The sequence below is a fragment of the Alligator sinensis genome, unplaced genomic scaffold, assembly GCF_000455745.1.
Source record: "Alligator sinensis unplaced genomic scaffold, ASM45574v1 scaffold1622_1, whole genome shotgun sequence".
Lineage (NCBI taxonomy): Eukaryota > Metazoa > Chordata > Crocodylia > Alligatoridae > Alligator > Alligator sinensis.
Window position 1 is genome coordinate 111482 of NW_005843256.1, and position 5562 is coordinate 117043.

The window sequence follows — 5562 nt, forward strand, 5'->3', positions numbered from 1 at the left end:
CTGTCATCAGGGGACGGCAGGAGTGGCAGAGGAAGAACTGAGCTGATTACTTAATGTCTCATCAAGCAACGACGGCGGGAGGAAAAGCACAGTGCAGGGAACACTGACCTAGTGGCACCTTTGCTCTTGCAGGGACCCCATGCAGCGCGGGCTGTCATTGCCACTATCCTGCATGGTGATGCCACTATCCCGCATGGTGATGCAAGGCATGGGAGCCTGCCCTCCCAGCTATGGCACATAGCCCCTACCTGCCCCAAGGGTGGCATTCAGGGCCACGGTAAGCCTGGCAGCCTTCAGCACATGGCCCACAGCAAGCTGTAGGCAGGACACTTTCATCTTCCAGCAAAGGAGCCAGAAGCGGCACGTGCCCAGCTGCCCCTGCCCCGCCTGGCCCTTCACTTGCTCCAAAGCAGCACGGAGCATCCTGGTGGTACCATGGCCTGCCCAGGAAAACCCGGCCCCAGGCACTAGCCGTGTGACAACTCCGGCCGAAGGGGCTGACACACGCAGCCCGTAAGTGCAAAGGGGCACGCTGAAGTCAGCCCCTGCTGCTCTCTCCGCTGTCAGCCCCTTTGATTCTGCTGTGTCTTCCAGGCTGGTTTTCCACTTCAAATCCAAATGCCTGGTGCAGCCCTGGCGACGCAGCCGCCCAGCGCCACCACTTTGAAGTACAGATTGGATCTGCAGGGATTAGAGAGTCATTTGCAAATCTCATTCCATGGTCACGAGACCTCATCTCCACCTACACGCTGAGACGTTTCGAAATCACCGCCGGAGACAAACAGCGGCACCCGGGAGAGACAACCACGCCACGGGAGCATCCTCCATCACAGCACCCTGATTGCAGAAGGGCGTCATAGCACCGGGGGGAGTGGAGAAAGGGGCATGCGAGTGCTCTGTGCCAGGAAAATCAATTGGTTTTGCTGGAAGATGATTTTTGCTGGGAAACATAACCTCCATAGCAGGCGGAGGCGGCTGTTTCTGCTGTGCTCAGTACCATGGGGAACTCTAGACAGCGCTGTAGCACGTTGCAGCCGCAAGACCTAACTAGGATCCATTCACCAGTCACTGCACTGCAGGATACATGAGACACCGAAGCAGCCCCTTCCTCATCAACCCCACTTCCACCTCCAGGGAGGCCAGACAGTAAAAAGACTGGCCACCCTCCGCTCCCATAACAGAAGGGACTGGATAGCATGGGGGGGCTCCTATCTCAGGCCTTTCACTGCAGCCAACATCATCACGGTACCAGAACGCCATGCACCGCTTGGTCACATTGAGGTCAAGTTGCAATGCTGTCATGACCTTATGCTTGCTATTGTGCCAACCCCGCAGCCCCAGAAACTGGCACAAAAAACAAGGGGGAGTTCCCATTTTTCTCTAGGAAATCGTAGGGGTTAGGGTCACAAGCCAACAGGCCAAGGGAGGGAACGGTTAAGAGATAAAGGAACATCAGAACAAGGAGCAATGGTCTCAAGTTGCAGCAAGGGAAGTTTAAGTTAGATATTAAGAAAAACGGTCTCACTAGGAGGGCAGCAAAGCACTGGAACAGGTTAACTCAAGAGGTTGTGGACTCTCCATCCTTGGAGATTTTTAAGACCCAAGTAGACAAAGCCTTGGCTGGGATGATGTAGCTGGGGATGGTCCTGCTTTGAGCAAGGGGTTGGACTAGATGTGACCTCCTGAGGTCCCTTCCCACCCTCATTTTCTATGATCCTATGAACAACAGTGATAATGCATACTCAGTAGCTTAATTCCCGTCCCCACCCCCCACACACACCCCTCCAGAGACATCCCCAAACAAGTCTTTAGTCCCAGAGTGCTCCAGCAGCAGCTTGCAGCTCCCCCAAGTCCAAGTCCAGCTCCTTCAGTCCACAGCCCCGACTGGCCATCTCTAGCTCCGCGGTGCGCTCCTCTTGTGTAGGGCCGCCCAGGTATCACGTACAGGCTCCTCTTTCCCCTCCTTACTCCAGCCTCATGCTTCCTCTTCCTTTTTCCCTGTGCCCCAGGTGTGGGGGAGGTTTTAGGACTTGCAGTCCAAATTAGCACTCATCACAGCCCTGCAGACTGCTCCTACTCCCACCTGCTGTTACAGGCATTGCTCACTACACCATTACATGGACGAAGCTAAGGAGTCTCATTCCACTTCCTAGTAGGTAGCTCTCCATTTAAACCCTGCCATCAGCACCAGCTGGGCTCCTTTCTTGGGGAATTCAGCACAAGCAGCGTAGCCTGAATGGGCCGTGCATACTGAACCAGACAGTACAGACAGAGAAAAAGCCCAAGGTTGAATTGATCCAGTCTTTGCAAGTTAATCAGATTAAATTGAAACAGAAGTGAACAGACATTTACTTTTGGTCCAGGAAATGCAGCCACATGTCTCCAGTGGCTCAGGCCAGAAGCCCGGGGGCGCTAGAGCATGGTTCTGGCTATGTGTTCACTTCCTCTTCCTGCTGCCCCTGAGGTCTCTGGGATTTTCAGTCCAGAATTACCACAACAGGACTCTGCAGGATTGCTCATCACTTCCTCTTCCGGCTTCCAGGTACGTCTGGGATTTGGAGTCCACAGTTGCAGCCAGCAGTACATTTGAGTGGGGGAAGGGGTGTTTAACCCCCCTCCCTGGCCCCAGACTTCAACTGGTGTTTGCCTGAAATAGGGGGCATTACCACCCCCCACCCCCCGCCTGCCATAGACTGGGCTACATCCCCAGCGGGGTTTCCCCTTTGTCAGCCAGGCCTCGCTGCTCCAGCTAAGGAGCAGAGGAGTGCGGCCAACCCTGCTCTTTGGAGCAGACAGCACAATCAACCCAGGGCTGCAAAGCATGCTGGGATGCTGGGGGACTGTGATTTAACTTGCACAAGGAAGGGGCCTAGGACAGAAGTTTCATAAACCAGTTTGGCCCAAATCAGTTAAGTCTGATACTACATTCAACCAGGTTTATCTTACACCAGTTTCAGCCAAGTTTATGCACACTGAGCTTCTGTTCTGTTACAAGTTTAAACCAGTTTCTGATGATTTAAACCAGCTTGTGTGTAACTTCTGTCCTTAGCCCTAAAGGGTATGGCCCACGCAACTGAACTACAAGTGTTCAGACATGGTCCTGCCACAGGCAGGAGTGAAACGTGTTGGCAGGGATCTCTTAAGTGTAGCACTCTACACCTGTTTGGAGGAAAAACAGAGAAATCTGGTCCCTATAAGTATCCCTGAAGAAAACAGCAGCTCCCAGCCCCATGACCACTGAGCGGACAGCTAAGGCTTCATGCTGTTCTGGAGGGATGGGCGAAGCCAACCTGCCAGCAGGAGCAGGAAACTCCTCTTCCTTATCTCCAGTGCAGTCAAGTCCATTCACAAAAACCCTCCTTGCTTTCACAAGCCAGACTCCTTCCAAGCAGAAGGTGGAGAAGGAAGTTTATTCTCCCTGCCGTCATCTCACCTCGTGGGGAGTTAGTTGTCTACCACGAAATAACCTCCAGGGAATATCAGAACCAGGCAGGACTCCTCGTCCCCTGCGTGTTCCCAAACCGATCCCCTGGAGAACAGCGAGGGCTCAGCGTGTTCCCTTGCACTTACCAGACACCCACATCAAAAACCAGGGGCTCTTTTATCAGCTCTGGCCGTCTGGATAGGAACCGCACCGAGGTGGAAAGGAAAAAACAGCTCTCTCTCCTCTCGCCATGCGGCTGCTTTCGTATTCTGCAGCCGTGTGGCCCAATTACACCAACCCACACACAGCCACCACCGCCACTCTCTCCTCGGCTGTGTTTCCCCACTCTCCAATGCTTATTTATCCTGGTAAACTGTTTGTGCATAAATACATCTATTATTCCCCTGACTAAGGCAGGGTGCCCAATTACATCCCGGCCTTGATAAGGGTTGGGGAGAAACAGGGAGAGGGATGGTCCTGCCACTGGTGGGTGGTTGGACTAGGTGACCTCTGAAGGCCCCATCCAGACATACTTACCTATGATTTTATTATTATAAATGGTTCCCAATGGGGATGAATCAACAGAGCCTGTCCTATAGAGCAAACCTCCTTGTAGAGCCCCTACTCATGCCCTTCTCTTGGGATACCACAGCCGCAAGATGGTGACACTTGGACACTGCAGTTCTTGCAGTCTTGTAAAGTCCTCGCACCCTTGTTGAGAAGACTTGAGTCCCCCGCTGACCCCTACAAGGGCTGCACATGCAAGGCGGGGTTGGGAGCTTTGGACTGCAATCCGGCAGCATCTTCCAGTTCCTCCCCTTGCAAGACAGAGCTATGGGAACAGCTCTGGGTTGCCACTAATCTAGACATCCCTGTGCCATTTCAGCTGCTTCTTCCCTGTGTGTCCTCCAGCACCTCCCAAATGGAGAAGCCATGACTCTGCTGAAGATCCTGGCAATGCCACCCCCTTGGGTCACAAGCTAGCAACAACTCCTTTCCCCGCCTCTTAAAAAAACGGCCTGCTGCTCCATTTTGGGACCCAGATATCAGCCCTGTGGGTGAAGTGTGTGGCACCAGTAGTTGTGGTGCTCCCGTCTGATGAGGGGTGGGAGGCCGGCACTTACTCTTCAACTTAGTTAGCCGCAGTGTGCCACTGGGACAAACCCAGAACTGTGCATTCAACTCCTCTGGAGGACTGGGAAGAAACATCTGGCTCTAACTAGGCTTGGTGGCTTTTGTCCTGGATGGGACTGTCAACTTTTAGGATCCTACTTCCCCCATTATCCTTGGGATGCAGGCAAAATCTTTCTTGCAGCAGTTCAGGATAAGACAGTGAAAGATTTTTTAAAAAGCCACTGATGTTCAGACATTTCCCATACTTGGGACAAAAGCAAATGCTAACCACAGATTTCAGAGCTCTCAGATGCAAACCTAAACCCTCACCCTTTAACGTGAGCCAAACCCTTACTGCAGACTCTGACAATCCCCAGGACCTTCTCCAGCTGACAGCGTTTGATATCAAAAGCGACAGACGTAAGACATAAAAGGTAACGAGTCGGTATTTAGGCCGATTCTTCCTGCAAGAAGTTTTGAAAGAAAACACACACAACACACACGTACTCGCACACAAAATCTTCCTCCGAAATACTTTTACTCGAAAACGCCTAGCTTCCCACGGGATGCTTTGAGCCAATTCGAAACAGGAACATTTGTTTCCAAGCTGACAAAGATTTGGGGGTTATTACCTTACCACTGTTTCCCTTTTTCATGGTTTAAAAAACTGGAACAAAACAATATTTTCAAGCCAATTACGAAGCATATCGTTTGGTTAAAAATCCTGGGGGGGCGCGCAGAAACTTTCAGCAGAATTGACAGGCTCCCACCAAAAAAAGTCTGGTTTCAACTAAACTGTTTGTCAGCCACAAAAAATGTTTCTGCCCCCAAAATTGCGAACAGCCATGCCTCCCGGCTGCATGACTAAGGCATGCTTAAATAGGATGTGGAGAGCAGTTCTGACCACTACCCACTGGCAGATAATGATGATAAATCAGATAGTCACGCATGGTAAGAAAAGGAGTCCGAAAACACAGTAGCTGAGATCCCCTGCGAGACAGCATCAGCTATACCGCAGTAGTCCA